Raw genomic sequence first — 18314 nt, 5'->3', positions numbered from 1 at the left:
CAACAGTGATTTCCCTTGTGACAAATGGCGGGCGTTTACAAATAAATAAACATTCGAAACCTAGCTATCGTTTTAACGGTTTTCCAATTGTTCATATAAGGTAAATAAAGTTGAAAAGCTGATTTATGTCAGTAACTATGCGTCTAACGTCAGTTTAGACTAATCTTGACATCTTACAATGTTTGGTTTTATTTTTTTATTCCGGAAAAGTGTTTTCGCCGAAAATTTCGGACAGTTTTCAGATTATTGACGTTTTTATTTTTTTTTAATTTCAGAGATCTACGTCTCTGCTAATGTTTAGCATGTAAAGTTATCTGGATGTCCATTTATTTCAGGAAGTTTTGTCACCTTTGTTCAGGTTGATTGTGTATTTTTTTGCCCCGAAGGATTGCATATTGACCTTATCGCAACATCCGGGCACTTGCGTCAGTTAGAGTTACATGCCCCTTGACGACGGTGAGAACAAAAGCGCTGTCGCCATTTTATTTGCATTGAAATAGTTAACACTGCTCGCAATTTTCTTATGTTAAAGCACATCTTCGCGACCATTTTTTAGAATAAAATACCCAGAAATAGAAATTCTTTCATAATAAATTTAATTTAATGAACGAACACAAATAAGGATGAAAACAAACAACCAATAAATTTTAAATATATGCAACATATAGTATAGCTGATTTGAACCTCTATATTTGTTACCTTATTACCTTGTTACGTATTAAATAAATTCTCATGATAAATGTTATTGTTTTTATTTAATTTCACACCAATTTCAACACTTTGTTTCCGCATGTTAGGCATTTGAATGCCCCTTTCTTCATCACAAACCGATTATCTCGTTATGATCGGATACTGTCCAGACAAAGAAAACACGGTGTGTCATAAAGCCAGCTGGGGACCTATATTTGGGGCTCTGCATAAACCACATGTGATCATTAAACATAATTTATGTTACCTACCTCTAAGTCATCTCTTATTATACTGAGCAGTCATTTAAGCCAAATTTTTAATGCCGAAATAATTGAATATACAGTTGCTTTATAAAACACGTTGACACCTTAAATAAACATTTTATTAAATTAAATGCAATATTTTTCATTTGATTCTTTGCATCAGTCTTAAAATCGTGTAAGCTTTTGTATTCTGGTGTTTAATTGCCCCTTTGTTTTGCATAATCCGATTATCTCGTTTTGATCAAATATTGTCCAAACTTAACTGACAAGAAGGTGTCATAAACCACACTGGGTGGTCCAGCCATTTAACACGATAGATGCCACCATGTCTCCTCTTTCTGGTAGTATTAAGCAGTCATTTGGATGAATAATTAATGCCGATGTACTTAACAGTTGCTTAAATTAGATATGTGACATATGGTAAAATATAAAATCATGTCCAATTTGAAATTTACACCCTAAAGATACAAGCCCGATTAATTTATTAAAGTATTTAATAATTATAAAATTTACGTAAAAAAAAGTAATGTATTTAGCGTGTATCAGTTAATTAAAAAGACGTCATTCCGTATTAAGATTTAATGTTACGACAATAAACGATCAACATCATAAAAAAGAAATTACGTTTGACAGCAACGGGGGTAAATAATGTTTGAAAAACAAATATTTATACAGATATATGTGTGTTAATTTTAATATTTGTCACTCGTACTCATTACAATGAACACAACTACGGCTTTCAGTAAGTCATGTACCAGATGTCCCTACGTATTTTACAGCTTCACATTAGCATGATAAATTGACATAGTAGAAATATAATTATAATGTTCGAAGATGAATGAACCCTGAAAAGAACGACAATACTCATTACATCAACATCTACAAGGATACTCCCATTATTACAGAATAAACGAATTTACCCGGTGTCTCAGTGAGAAAGTTAATCATGAATGTCGCCGTACTCGATCGTCGCCCACTTGGTCGGGTCATTTTTCCAACATCCAGCTTGCAATTTGTACTGGACATTCATTAAGTCCAATTAGTTTTATTTTCTGATCATATCGGGCTTTCGAAGTGCAATCTAACCCTTCATAATAGTCAAAAGACATTTTAAACACCAATTACAGGACATTTAATTACCTATCGACTTCCCAATAGGAATGCAATTGACGAAATATCAGCAGAGGTGCTCAATCAGCGTAGTAAATCGACCGTATCTAGGGCATTGTTTTCACCGTCGCTAAGGGACTGCCCCTTTTGTGACGTCAGCGCGATAAGGTCAATAGTAATCTAGCTGAAATAATTCGCGTTCAGAATAAATCTGAACGCTGAAACTCCGGTCTGTAAAAACCATAACCAAAAATAAATACAATACTATTATATCAATATGCTTAAAATTGCAAAATAACATAAGCAACTCATAAAGTTTTAGTTAAGAAGTCCATTTTTACCTCAAATAGTGTCGAATTGAAGTTAAAAGGCATAATTTGTTTCAGTTAAACTTTAGTCAATATAAATTGCCGCCTAAGAGTCTTTTGATGATTTTTGCTTTGGCAGACTCTTGGCGTCAATAGTCCACTCTATCTTTTTAATAGCGAGAGTTTTCCTTATTTGTCTATATTGATGCGCAAGGAATTTGGTGCGCAACATTCAAGCCCCGATATCAGACAGTTAATATCAACGGATTGTAATAATATTTACATACCTGTGTAGATAATTCATTTCTCAATAATGTTCCGTAAGAATTATGTAATGACTCTTTCAATTTTGCACGCCTGACCAATTTAAATCAACACACTACTCACATTTTCAATTCCAATCGCTGTGCCCGCTGAATACGGCAGGTAGATTTTAATCGATAACGCAGCCTATTACACCGTAATGCCTTCTTCTGATTGGTTGATATTTAAATATTTCATAACATGGCGAGAGGTCAGTGATTGTATTGCGATTTAAGCAGAAGTTTAACTGAAAAATTATGCCTTTTTACTTCAATTTCGACGCTATTTGAGGTAAAAATGGACTAATTAACTAAAACTTTATGAGTTGGTAATGTTATTTTGCAATTTTAAGCATATTGATATAATAGTATTGTATTTATTTTTCGTTATGGTTTTTGCAGACCGGAGTTTCAGCGTTCAGATTTATTCTGAACGCGAATTATTTCAGCTAAGTTAAACTTTTGCTTAAATCGCAATACAATCACTGACCTCTCGCCATGTTATGAAATATTTAAATATCAACCAATCAGAAGAAGGCATTACAGTGTAATAGGCTGCGTTATCGATTAAAATCTACCTGCGGTATACATCGGGCACAGCGATTGGAATGGAAAATGTGAGTAGTGTGTTGATTTAAATTGGTCAGGCATGCAAAATTGAAAGAGTCATTACATAATTCTTACGGAACATTATTGAGAAATGAATTATCTACACAGGTATGTAAATATTATTGCAATCCGTTGATATTAACTGTCTGATATCGGGGCTTGAATGTTGCGCACCAAATTCCTTGCGCATCAATATAGACAAAGAAGGAAAACTCTCGCTATTAAAAAGATAGAGTGAACTATTGACGCCAAGAGTCTGCAAAAGCAAAAATCATCAAAAGACTCTTAGGCGGCAATTTATATTGACTAATAGTAATCGCACTGTCCGTCCGTCTGTCCGTCACACTTTTGCATTTAGGTTTTGAAACATGCTCATAACTTCTATTCATGATTTCAACATTGTTTAATCACGCATAACGAGACTGCCGAGATAACGCGATATTAAGGTCGGCAAGTATTCGCCCTACAGTACAAACCTTACCTATCCGCTATATTGACTTTATAAAGCAAATAAAGCAATAAATTGCCGATATATAACTAATAAAAACAATTTTAATTTTTATAATAATGTACAATGACCATCTGCTGGATAATAGTTCAGCACTATTGATCTCAACGGCGCCGTAATTAACTACTGAGTTGAGTAATTGTCAAGTTTGACTGGTCAACGTACCGATGTAGATGTAGACTGACAACAATAACAAGATCATGCCTTACTGTACTGTGTGCTGAAACCTGTCAGAAATTGAAACAATCCCAAACTATTATGATTTTTGAGTGCAAGTTAATTTAAACCCACCCACTTATTAAAAATTAACATTGTTTATTATATTAGCACTCATTCAAACCAATTGGTATTTGCACATTTCAGTAAACATAAGACTACTTTATTGTTAAATATGTTTGATTTGTAAATTGTATAATAATCTATATATTTTTATCAGTTCTTTTGCAAGCCTAACTTGTTGTGCTTTTAAAAAACCTAAACTTTTATCCAGCGATTATCCTTGTCCAATTGGGAAAAGTACCCATACCGGTCCAATTGGGAAAAATCGAGTCGTGAAAACCTCAAAATTGGGAAAAATCGAGTCGTGAAAACCTCAAATTGGGAAATTGGTGTATTTGATTTTTTGCTCCCAAATACTTCAAAATTGATAACCAAGTGTTTTCAAGCTGTCAATATTATATAAACCTTGGTTCAAGCTATAGAGCTGCAAAGGGAAACTAACTAAATGTTGCTAAAAAAAAAAATAAAATTTTTTTTTTTTTTTTTTACCTTTAATTGGGAATTTAAGGACAGCAATTGGGAAATTTGTATTTTTTTCGTAATTGGGAAAGTGCCGTTTACCGGTACTTTATAAAGAAGGAGGAAAATCACTGTTTTAGCATATTGCTGACAACTATAATATTTTTTAAGATCATTTTTAAGCAAAATAGTTCTTAATTCCAAGCTTACCCCGGCCAGCTAAACCGGTAGAGTGTTGATCTCTGACATATTCATGGGTTGGTAAGTTTGAGCCTCAACTCGGGTTCATCTCTAAGAAATAATTACACCTTAGGCTATCCTGTCTGTAACCCAAATTGCAGTTGAGGGTCACCGGCATACATGTACATGTATCAAATACAATGTATGTGCTTATGTTAACATTTCCTGAAGATTCAACCACTGAGGAGGATAACCAAGTTAACCCCATTTTATTAATGAAAAATTAAATATACTATTAGATGTATCAAAAAGACAAACCAACTAGTACCTACTAGTACTATCATAAGGAACATCATCCATTAACCATCTATACTTCCAGGTCTTTTGGCTCTGCTACATCAGGAATTAGCGCTCGGTTAATGTTTTCTGTGTTAATCATATGGATTACAATTTATAATACTTTATCCCAACAACAAAATCTTTACAATGATAGAATTCATTTTACAGTCAGGTTTTACATCTATTAGGTTAAAAACTAAATAGTGAATCAGTTTTTGAGATGAGCTTGTACCAAACACACACACACAAGCTCCTGCACATACACACACTTTAATGAGCAAGTATTTGGACTGTCACAGTTATTTCTTGTTGGAATGTCTCAGACTAACCAGCATATACAAGCAGTCTTCACTTTAGCCTTTTTTTAACAACTAGTCCGAATCTTTATGCATTAATAGAACAGATTAAAATACCCACTTGCCCGACTATATGAATCTGAAAATTTTAATAGCCCAAATTTAATACAAATCACTTGCCCCGAGCTGTAGGGCTAGGGGTTAGTGTAAAGTCTGTAAAAGCAATAACAATTCTTCAAGTATTGATACTTGTCTTGTTTTGAACAAAACTGCCATGACGGGTAGTTAATGGGGATAGCCCAACACACAACCAGTTAAGGATGACTGGGATGCAGGTGAAAAATTCACCCATGTGGATATTAACCAATGGACATTTGACCAGGGACACTTATTTTAATTTGAAGTAAATGTTTTCTTAGCAATGTAAATGGTCATGTCAACACATCACATGTTATGTTAAATGATTACATGACAACATTGGATGTGTAGCAACTTAAACCACCATCCATTTTATTATATTTCTGAATGTGTAGGATAGTTTTTAATGTAAGGGTATGAAGTAGACACACATCTGAAGTATCTTTATTAATTTTTTTTCAAAGACTATAGTTATATAACTGTGGTGATGTATAATATTAATTGCAAGAGTTAATAAAATTCCAGGTGTAGAAGTCTTGCAGGGCTCGAATGTAACTTTTTTTTCTACTTGCAAAACATTGCGAGCAGCTTTAATACTAACTCACAAAATCAAAAACATTCTCGCAAATTTCAGTTTTATATTAATTTCTTTTTTCTACTTTTAATTTCCGTTGTTTTTTTAACTCAACGGTTAACTTTGCTTTATCTTCCGTATTGTTATTTCCATTTGTGGGCAAAACGAAACTAGTTAATTTTCGCTTTGACGCCATGTTCAAGTTCAATGAACACGTGTGAATAATCAACTGTTTCACGTTCTCTGTACCAATATAATCCGCGTATCTGTATACAGTATACCAGTCTACATAAAAGGTGCGCGCTTAAGCATACGGGTATTTGGACATTCTATAAATTGACCTACGGTTTAGCATTCACGACGTCGAGCGCATTAACTTGATTAAGCAATATTACTCTTTTTTTGGCGTAGCTGTATTAAGCCAGCTTTTCACCTTACCTGACCTTTGTAAGTGTCCAATAAAATTCAAATAAAATTTCCTGCGGCTAGGTAAGAATGAATACATTTCCTTTATTTCATTGGCTTATTTGAGTATACCACCAGAACATTGGAAACATATCCGCGTCTTTGTAACACTGTTCTACTGCATGAAACAATTTTATCTCTAATGAAAAGGCTTAATAGATAGAACAGTTTTACATTTAGACCAGAAATATTATGGTATGTCAATAACAGATTCTTAATGTGTTTTCAACAATACAATGATAAATATTATTTTTGATTAATTTAACAATAATTATTCCACCATATTGACTAACGTATTAAGCATGAGCGCGATGACTCTCAATATTGTTAATAATCGAATCAAATGGCAATGCCCGACAAACCACTAAAACAGGTTTGTTCGAAGAACACGCCTATAAATACGGATACTTCGCGTGTGGCCGGTTGACTCATATGTTTTAATTTCACTTCCATTCTTCTTTTGGTTTTCTGTTTTCTATAGGTTTATGACCAGCAACATGTAATAATGTGAAATAAGCCGCGAAAACTCTGCGTAACATCCCGTACTGCGTGTGATGCAGCTAAGAACTGCACAGAAAGACATTTGCTATCCTTGATCTCATTCATTGCACTATCAACGCTGTATATCTTTTTTAAAGATATTTCTTGTTTAACTGTTTCTTTACTCGCAAAAAATACTAGTGGCTTAAAACTTAACTCGCAATAGATATTTTTCACTCGCATTTTGCGAGTGTGCGAGTGTTCATTTCGAGCCCTGTCTTGAGCTTCATGCAGAATGATATACAGTATCCCAGTTTCTGTTGACACTGTGATGTTCCTGAAAAAAAGGTTTCTATAACTTATAACAAGTAACCATTCAATAACATTTAAAGACAGCAAAATAATCTGTTTTAAAATAATTGTTCTTTTTAAAGAAAAGTATATTACCAAATGTCATCAAACTTCTTACTAGACCAAACTTAACAAATAAGATTTTTTTCCATACCCAACCCGCTTTTGGCATGTTTAGTTTTTACCTACTTTTAACACAATAAAATCGAAATAAAGCATAAACATGAACGACAATTAAATCAAAGATACTAAGCTAATAACAAATTACAAAAAAAAATCATACCATATAAGTTATTATGCAAAATATTGGGAAATTACAATTGCATCAACACAGAAATGTATGCAGACGCACTGAAGTAGATGATTGAGTACCCCCCTGACCTCACTCAATCCACTCAGAGTTGTCTCCCTTAAAATAATGTCGAAAAGGTTAATGTTTCCTGAGATGTATTTTTCATATATGGTATGCATGTGTATATGGACAATGCCTTTCCATACGCACACAAACTTTGACCCCTTTGACCTTGAACTTAGTTAGGGTCACTCCTCGTTTAGGTTTCGAAATCTGCGTTTAGGTTTCGAAAAAGCGTTTTTTGGGGGCATATGTTAGTTTTTTTCCCAGGCCAATTTAGCGTGGCGAAAAGCCACGCCGCCCTCCCGGATCGCCACGCTGCCCTTTTCAAAGGCAAATTTAGCCACGCGCCCTTCTTTTCAAAGGCAAATTTTGCCACGCGCCCTTATCGATAACATCTTTATTGCCTTACGATCTAACTTGGTCCGCAAAATCAGCGTCCTTGATTATCTGTGATGCTCCGACTGTGCTTGATTTCCTCGAGAGACGTCAACGTCTAATTGACTATATTATTTGAGCAGATTTAATCTATTACAGTGCTCGATTTATAGGTAGACTGCTCCAAAGCTGTGAATTAGTCATGTGTGAATAACCTCATGTCAGTATCAAACGATAATGTCAGAGGCTATGTTATACCAAGCGCACTTTTTGGTCGGCAACGTGTACTCCTCCACGATAAAATCGTTACTTCGGAGACTTTTGATGAAAAACAAATTTATTCTTTATCGCTTTCGTCTTTAAGATAATTAGATCTAATTATTGAAGTAATTACTGAGACGAATACTAATTTAACAAAATGCGAATCGCGTATACGATTTAATGTTGCTATGCGCACCTGTTGCTTACATCATTTGACATTTGAACAACAATGCGGACTAAACAGAATTAAATTGCGACTCTGCAAAAATGGCAAATAACGTCGTAAACGATCGAATTAACGATGGAGATTATACATTAAGAAGGAATTAATGAAATGTCTGTGATAATCAACGATGCATAAAAATGTTTTAGATAGCAACAACATTATTTATTTATTTGTAATCTACTTGGTGGATGTATGTCACGGAAACGAGTGTTTGCATATTGTTAGCAATTAATTTACTCCCAATGTTCTTTTAAACATCTGGCAAGATTATTGTTAGAAAATGGGATACAACAAACATGGTTTCATTTATATGTTAGTGGATCTGTGTATAATCAGATTCATATGCATATATTGCTTTATTATGTTTGTCGTGCTGTACAGTTTATTGAAACAGCATGGAACTTAAATGTACATTGCAAGGTAAATATATTAATATAAATCATAGTCAGGTTTTTTTTTCCACTTTTTGGGAAGATAGCCCATGGCTTTGGAATTGGGAATTTTATCGGCATTTTCATGAAATTGGGAAAATAAATTCATTAGCCTTTTTTTTCCACATGAAAAGTCCACTGATTAGGGAAATACTAAATTTTACATAACTCTTTACAATCATTCAAATTAAAAGAACAAAATCAAATAATACTTTGTTAGTTGTAATTGAATTAAAATTGAGATAAAATACGCATTAGACACTTTTTTCTAAAAAAAAAAAAAAATTTGTTTTTTTTTTTAATTGGGATTTTTTTGCCACATTTTGGGAAAAAATTATACTTTTTGGGATTGGGAACATAGCCGAATTTCGGCTATAAAATCGGGCCAAAATAAAACCCTGATAGTAAGTTAAATACATCAATTACCATTAAATGTGCTTGTTTATATGTTATTTTTTCCACAACTGCTTCAGATGCGATTACATGTTGCCCCGTAATTTAGGTATTCAGGGAACGTTTTTGCCCTTTTTTGCCTAAACTGCGCGCTAAAATGCCCTTTTTGAAAGTAATGCGCCATGCCCCTTTGCCCTCCTGGGAAAAACACTGTATGTCTTCCTATGGAAAAAGCTCTTGTTTATTTATGAATGTTGTGTTTGTAGAAGGATTTATAATTGAGCTAGGTCTACCAACTTGTAACTGCTCCCAGCCTTGAAGCTTTTAATGAAGGGCTGGCATCATACTGCATGTAGACACAAGACAGTCTAGTACAGTCTAAACTACTTATTTTTGTTAATTTTGATATTTATTTATTTCCATTATTTCCTTTATATATATTTTTGTACATAGTTAATTAGTTTCCTGTACGGCAATGCCCCAGAGACAGATCTTGTACATTATAATAAAGAACAAGGAGGATGTTTTTTATGCCCCTGAAGGAGGGAATATAGTGATCGGACCGTCCGTCTGTCCGTCACACTTTGCATTTTGTTTTCGAAAAATGCTTATAACTTCTATGTCGCTTCAGATAGCAATTTCATATTTGGCATGCATGTGTATATGGACAAGGCCTTTCCATACGCACACACATTTTGAACCCTGTGACTTTGACCTTGAACTTAGGGTCTGCGTTTAGGTATCGAAATCTGCGTTTAGGTTTCGAAAAAAGCTCATAACTTCCATGTCCCTTGAGCTATAACCTTCATATTTTGTATGCATTTGTATATGGACAAGGCCTTTCCATATGCACAACAATTTTGACCCCTGTGACCTTGACCTTGAACTAAGGATCCGCGTTTATGTTTCAAACTCTGCGTTTAGGTTTCGAAAAATGCTTATAACTATTATGTCCCTTGAGATATAACCTTCATATTTGGTATGCATGTGTAAATGGACAAGGCCTTTCCATACACACACAAAATTTGACCCCTGTGACCTTGACGATGAACTAAGGGTCTGTGTTTAGGTTTCGAAATCTGCATTTAGGTTTCGAAAAATGCTCATAAATTCTGTCTCCCTTGAGATAAAACCTTCATATTTGGTATGCATGTGTATATGGACAAGGCCTTTCCATGCGCACAAAACTTTTGACCCCTGTGACCTTGACCTTGAACTTAGAGTCGGCGTTTAGGTTTCTAAATCTGCGTTTAGGTTTTGAAAAATGCTCATAACTTCTATGTCCCTTGAGATATAACCTTCATATTTGGTATGCATTGTGTATATGGACAAGGCCTTTCCATTTGCACAAAAATTTTGACCCCTGTGACCTTTACCTTGAACTTAGAGTCTGCATTAAGGTTTCAAACTCTGCGTTTAGGTTTGGGAAAATGCTCATAACTTCTATGTCCCTTGAAATATAACCTTCATATTTGGTTTGCATGTGTAAATGGACAAGGCCTTCCTATACGCACAAAAAAATTGACCCCTGTGACTTTGGCCTTGAACTTAGGGTCAGCGTTTAGGTTTCAAAATCTGCGTTTAGGTTTCGAAAAATGCTCATAACTTCTATCAAAGCGTTTATAGGGGGCATATGTCATCCTATGGTGACAGCTCTTGTTTTTATATTAAATTGTTAAACCATTAGCAGGTTGCAGGATCAACAGGGTTTACACACCTGCTGTACAGAATAAAAACACACCGTTAAGAACGTGATTTTTGCAAAGATCTCAAGTTATTGAAATATAAATTATAATGTATTAAAAAATCTTCAGTGCATAAAAGACAGTTTAGCATAACCGTTTATTGAATATTGAACATAGAATTTTTTGCCAAGAACACAGGCTTTTTATGCCCCCGGTAGGGTGGCATATAGCAGTTGAACTGTCTGTCAGTATGTCAGTGAGTCTGACTGTCCGTCCATCCGAAAAAAACTTTGATGTTGGCCATAACTTTTGCAATATTGAAGACACCAACTTGATATTTGGCATGCATGTGTATCTCATTAAGCTGCACATTTTTAGTGGTGGAAGGTTAAGGTCATCCTTCAAGGTCAAAGGTTTTTTTTTTTTCAAAGCAGCGTTCTCATGAAGCTGCACATTTTGAGTGGTGGAAGTTAAAGGTCAAGGTCATCCTTCAAGGTCAAAGGTCAAAAATAAATTTATTTCAAAGAGATGCAAGAGGGGGCATTGTGTTTCTGACGAACACATCTCTTGTTTAATAAAGTAATTCTGATGTTTTTAACATTGCCATTAGCTGCATAAAAACTGTCCTTTATGCACTTGTTGAAATTCTTAAGAAAAATTGTTTTTAAAAGTTATATAAACAAGAGATGTGTTTGTCAGAAACACAATGCCCCCTATTGCGCCGCATTGAAAAAAAATTTCTATTTATCATTTGTCAGGTATAGAAATCATCTCCCATTGAAGGTTATTACTTCCCTTGAATTTTGTCCAATCCAACCGGGGGGGGGGGGGGGGGGGGGGGGAGGGTCTCACAGTCAATTATGAACATGTCAGACATCACTGACAACCAAGGCCTGTGGTTTAAAAGAGATCATAGCCAGAGTTGTTTTATTCTTTTTCATATATATAACCAGAGTTGATCATGTTTCTATGGACATAAGTCCACAGGTATGTAATAAACATCAAAGAAATTATAATTATATCATTAAAAAAAAAACTTTGACAAATCAATCATTTGGGTTATAAATAATCAAAATAATAAATCTGTATTTTACCGTAGACCGTAAAGGACGACCTTGATCTTTTACAACAATGTGTTTGTCAGAAACACAATGCCGCCTTCTGCACCACTTTGATTTATTTAACAAAAATATATACGTGGGCAGGTCAGATAACTATGTCCATTTATAACTTATTACTTCCTTTGACTTTGTTTTTTTGACCCTAGACCTTGAAGGATGATGTTCACCTTGAAACTTTACCACTCAAAGTGTGCAGCTCCATGAGATACACTTGCATGCCAAATATCAAGGTGCTATCTTCAATATTTAAAAAGTTATGGCCAATGTTAAAGTTTTTTTTCGGACGGACTGATGGACGGACACACTGACTGACGGACAGTTCAACTGCTATATGCCACCCTACCGGGGGCATAAAAAGCACCACTTACTAATGTGTGATATCCATTAACATCCATTTGTGAACCCCATAAAGTCATGTGATCCTGCACCCTGTTGGTGTGTACAGTTACAGCAAACTTAGGTCAATAACATGTTCTATCATCAGACTATGGTATGAAGCTCTATCGTTTGATAAGATGGCTGGTAACGTTCAAAGATCATGGTCCATGCAGCAGCAAATTTTTTTTTCCAAATTGGAAAAAGTACCTGTACCTTACCAATTTTTGGGGAAAATTATTGTGAAAAACCCTTAAATTGGGAAAAGCACATTGTGAAATTTTAAGATTGGAAATGATGGGTCTTTTTAATTGCTCTATGGTAAAATTTGCACAAATAAATTCAAATATTCTAGTATTTTGGCTTGAAATATTTCAGTGCTTATTATAGGTATTAACTTGCAGATAATTCACTTATGGAACAAAATTGATGAACACTTCCTTCCTTTCAGGAATTTTTCATAAAGCAAATACCTTTTACAGGTACTTTATAAAGAAGGAAAACAATCACTGATTTAGGAATACAATTGATTATAATTGATAAAATGTGAAATTACCTTATTTTTGGATTATGAAGCAAATATTGAAGTGAGTATTACAATATTGATTTTTTTTGCAGATAAAAATTAAAAACATGACTTTTTTGTATAACAACACTTTCATTCTTTAATAATATACCTGCCAGCCATTTTGGTTTTGTAAGTGAACTACCTCTCAAACTTGTGGTTTCACAAACATTACCCATTAACTGAATGTTAATTTATTTATGATGTCAAACCCTCTATGCTGTATGCATGTGGCCCAGTTCACCTCCTCAGGTTAACTTTTTGACGATGCTGGAACAGCATCGTCCAAGGTTTGATAATCACCTAAAAAAATTTCACAATGGCGACCTATGTAAAAGACCGAGCCAGTCAGATTGAGATAACTCGATTTTTTAGGTTACTTCCCTTTTGCATTCGCCATTGCGTAGGAGATTGCTCGTCATTGATAACATTCTCCTAGCAGAGTTGTCGTTAGTGTTTCAACATTCAACAATGGCCGCCCCCGTGAGAGTCTCGATTCAAAACTTTCTTACTGCATAAATTGGCTTGTTTCGCTATTTAGAAGCTGTCATTTAGGATATATGAATTATTTATTCACTAAATCTCTGCTTATGACAACAATAGTTGGAATTCGAAGGATATATACTCGATGTGAATGAAGGACTTTCTGGAACGTAACAGCTTGACACGGCAAAACTTGCATACTGGTATTTTTAGTTATCAATATAAGTCACATTGAGCTTTATAAATTGTTTTCGAGCATTTTGCGACTTATTGAATGACTATGATACCCAATATCAACATTTCATCGGGGATTTGCAGATCACCAAGCTGTCCTGAAATTCAACATTGATTTCAAATTCTTTACTGGTTTGTACTATTTCTTAGTGTTAGTACTTTTTATCATTTTAAAGTTAAATGAACTGTGTCACAGTAAAAGAGACATTAAGGCGATTGTGGCCAGTTTGGATCTAGATCAGCCTGCATTCGCTTGAAAGCTGTTTGCTTAAAAGCGTTTTTCTGACAATAACAAATAATTTAATTGGATACTGATTTGACTGCGCTTTTCCTGTGACCTGGCTCAAATAATAGAATTGTCATTAATCAAATTATTTATTTCTAACATTTATCAATTGTTTTTTTTGTCCCTCGGGATCAATGACTCCAGCACTTTCCTGTTGAGAATTGAATACTGCTAAAGGCGATGCTAGGGGGCGTGAGAGATGTTGCACCTTCCAGTATCACTCATTTGTTCATTCGTACTACGTACATGTACCCCGGGTATACTTAAGTATACTTACATGTATCCCGGGTACGGTAAATATACTAAATGTACCCGGGAAATTGAACCCTAAATCAGTCGTTGTCAACTATTTTTTTGTAATAATTATATATACACATTTATGTCAATTTTCTGTAGAATGGCCTCTATATTATCGGAACACATACTCAAAAAGCATGTTGATGCAGTGTTTTTTGAAGAGAAGTTTGTTTAAGATATTCGGTTGCGCGTTTTACGACATCGGATTTGGGGCGCGAATACAAATTGGGTACAGTCTAATATGGACCGAGTACAATTATGTTTATTTACCGTACCTGGGGTACATGTAAGTATACTTAGAGTACCCAGGGTACATGTAAGTATACTTAAGAGTACCCGGGGTACATGTAAGTAGTACCAGAGTCGACAATGACCAATCAAGCTCCATTTTCCCTCATGAACCGACTCAAAAAAACGAGTCGGCAATATTTGACTTAATTTTTGGTTTGGTTGCTCTCGAGGGATCGAAAATTTCAGAATCTTCCTAAAAGCCCTACGGGTTTGATCCCCAGAAGCGACATTGAAAACTAGCATACTTTGTTATCTTAAAGGCTGCTAAACCTGATATACAATAATAATGTGAATTTTCTCTCACATGATGTTCATCAGTCATATTATATAAAAACTTACAGCAGTTAATATAAGTAAACAACTGGACAATAATTAATGAACGCATCTTTCATTTGACTTTGACACTTTGATTTTGACATGGCCTAGATTTAAATATGTGACTGGACTTTACCAGCACTCTTGTAACAGAGCTAAAGTTTAAATGTACCACTGAAGATCACCTAAATCCAGATTTGCTATTATAGACCTGTTGAAAGTTTTAAGGGTGTGACAAGTAAGCAAAAATTGGTCATTACCCAGAGGCCACAACTGATCTATGACTGTATTAAAACAAGAAAAATCAGTGCCTGATTTAGATTTCCTTAGATAGTTCAATAAAAACTAATTTCATAAGCCTGGTAACAGTTTACAAGTTATGCTACCAATGTGTCACACCAGGGCCTTGAATTTGAAATCTAGGACATGCATGGTCATTTCTTCATGACACAAAATTGTATTTTAAGTTCTTAATTGACCTGGCTATAGTTATCAGATTATTATAAGCTCAATCAGTATATTTATATCATTATTTATGCTTTGTGTATTGTAAACATATACACAATCATGCAGTTACATGATAGCAATAAATAATATCAAAGCTACCCATACTATAAAGGTCATTGACAAAGCCTATGGTCAAAATGTGAACAAATTGAGTGTAATCGCCCTCTCGTGCCAGCAAAAACAACACGTTGACAGGTTGTCATTTTTGACAGTTCTACTTTCACTTTCATTTTGTGATATCAAACTATTAACAATTATGTGGCTGAGAAAAATATCGCCATTGCTTTTTATGCCCCCGGTAGGGTGGCCTATATCAGTTGAACTGTAAGTCAGTCAGTCAGTCAGTGTGTCAGTCTGTCCGTCCGTCCGAAAACTTTAATGGCCATAACTTTTTTAATATTGAACATAGCAACTTGATATTTGGCATACATGTGCATCTCTTGGAGCTGCACATTTTCAGTTGTGAAAGGTGAAGGTGAAGGTCATCCTTCAAGGTCAAATGTTAAATATAAAGCGTCTGTCTGTCTGTCCGAAAACTTTAACATTGGCCATAACTTTTTCAATATTGGCGTGCATGCGTTTCTCATAGAGCTGCACATATTGATTGGTGAAAGGTCAAGGTCATCCTTCAAGGTCAAGGTCAAAGGTCAAATTTTGCAATATTGAAGATAGCATCTCCATATTCGGCATGCATGTGTATGTCATGGAGCTGCACATTTTGAGTGGTGAAAAGTCAAGGTCATCCTTCAAGGTCAAAGGTACAATATATGGCTTCAAAGCTGCGCAGCAGGGGGCATTGTGTTTCACAAACACAGCTCTTGTTTAATATATTTTCTGCACATTTCTTCAAAAAACTTACATCAATACACGATTTTCTTCGTTAATTCAATCATTCCTGACAGACTTGTGTACATATTTCGCTTACATTTTGACGCGCGTAGGTAGGACCGCATTACCGCTTCCGAAATGTGTATTCATACTATTGCCTTCGAGGAACTTATCTGATGATTGACGGAAAGGGCCGAAAATGTGCGAGTGTGGGTCAAGTTCCCCACAGGTACTACTTTCCCGTTCCCCCAATTTTTTTTCCGTACCTAAAATTTTTCATACCCAATTTTTTTTCGTACTCAATTTTTTTTTGTACCCAATTTTTTTTTTCATCCCCAATTTTTGTTCGTACCCAAATTTTTTTCTGTCCCAATTTTTTTGTTCCCAAATTTTTTTTCGTACCAACATACATGTACACAATTGTGTTGATTGTGGTGATGTAGATGAACTTAACTTTATGCTTTTATATCCATCCTCTCAAAAGCATCGTCACACCAGTACTGTCAGTACTTTGATTATCAGGGATCAGTAACTAGGTGCCTGAACCACGTGACTTTTTCGGCTATGTGTGGGACAATTGGATGTAAACAAAACGTCGCTTCAGGTAACATTTTTGATAATTTCTTCATTATTTCAAAACCATTTTCAAAAAACAAAGACGAGTGCCCGGTCATTGTAAAATGACACAACTTTGTAAAGTTTGTGCAAAATTAATAAAGTATTTTTTCCAAAAAGTGCAACCGCGTGTTTGAAAACACATGAAGTAAAATGCTATGTGTGGTATATTTTTTGTTCAATCAACAAAAACATTGATTATAATATTGTCGAGGGTTTAAAAAATAGGGCGGACATTGTTATTCTTCATAGATAAGCTACTTACATTGTATGTTTGCGCAAATACATCTAATTCAGAGTGTGTGTATATAAATGTTATACTGCTATGTGTGGGACACATTTTTTAAATGCTATGTGTGGTATACAAGAATTTGCCCGTCAGTTCTGCATTTAATCTGAACACAGTTTTGTAAGAATCTAGAACATAAACTTTAGTCTGTCTTGAAAATATATCAAATTAACCAAATGTTACATTATTGAATACTAAAGTAATCGTGTAATGATTAAACAATTTATGTTTAACTGAACATAATTCTTATAAAAGCATACATGTAATGTTGAAATATAATATTTCTTTGTTTTACTTATTGTCTTTAAATAAATATAATGATTGATATTTCTGCCTGATTATTAAATGTGGTCCATTTTCTAATGAATGACAAAGAAAATAAGAGCACATGCTTTAAAATGGGTTTTACTTCTATTGTTTTTCAAACTTGTAACTTTTCAGTTTCAATGCTATGTCGTTAAATGTTATTTACACTTAAATGTATTATGAATATTGTTGGGCTAAGTGTGAGGTTGAGCGCTCTATAACCGGTTTAAACCCCCAATGCTTTGCATTGACCGTTCCAAGGCGGTGACCCCAGCTTTATTCATATTTTGTGTTTATGTTGGTTTGTATTGTGCTGTATTGTGCTGTTGTGTATTGTTTGGGCAATCGTTCACTTGCCTTAAATAAAGGACCAACTAATTGTTTTTAATGAGAATTCAATACTGCTCCAGCAGCTGGGGTTTCACTTCTTTATATTGAAAAGGATTAGTCGAAAGATCTGTAACGCTTTTAAGGTTCGAAGCTGTGTAAGAACTACATGAACACCATCAAACCACACGGAAGGTGATATGTGGCAAATTAATTATCAAAACCACAGTGACAGAGACAGGGACCCTGCTTCATTCTGTGATGTTTTTGGAAACCTATTTTAACTAACTATGCAAACATACCATTTAACATGTATTTTTGCATAAGCAAAACAAAGTGTGTGTATTGATATGTGTGTATATTTATGGGTTTTGTATCTATGTTTTTACTAAAATTGA

General features: G+C 34.6%; 1 protein-coding gene across 3 annotated transcripts in view; it reads left to right on the top strand.

Annotated features, from left to right (window-relative positions):
- The window catches only part of LOC127844115 (uncharacterized), a 110995-nt gene that overhangs the window by 68382 nt on the left and 24299 nt on the right, over positions 1 to 18314 (top strand). The window contains exon 1 of one of the 3 annotated variants that reach the window (XM_052374124.1): positions 18 to 100. The exons of 1 other annotated variant lie outside the window; for it this stretch is intronic. The gene's annotated coding sequence lies outside the window, so the exon portion shown is untranslated. Of the gene's footprint in view, positions 1 to 17; positions 101 to 2993; positions 3291 to 18314 lie in introns of those variants that run through there. One more of the 3 variants, XM_052374125.1, reaches the window with a different exon arrangement.

This window comes from Dreissena polymorpha, chromosome 9, assembly GCF_020536995.1.
Source record: "Dreissena polymorpha isolate Duluth1 chromosome 9, UMN_Dpol_1.0, whole genome shotgun sequence".
NCBI lineage: Eukaryota > Metazoa > Mollusca > Bivalvia > Myida > Dreissenidae > Dreissena > Dreissena polymorpha.
Note: the sequence above shows the minus strand (reverse complement) of the source record. Positions and strands in the feature narration are given on the sequence as shown.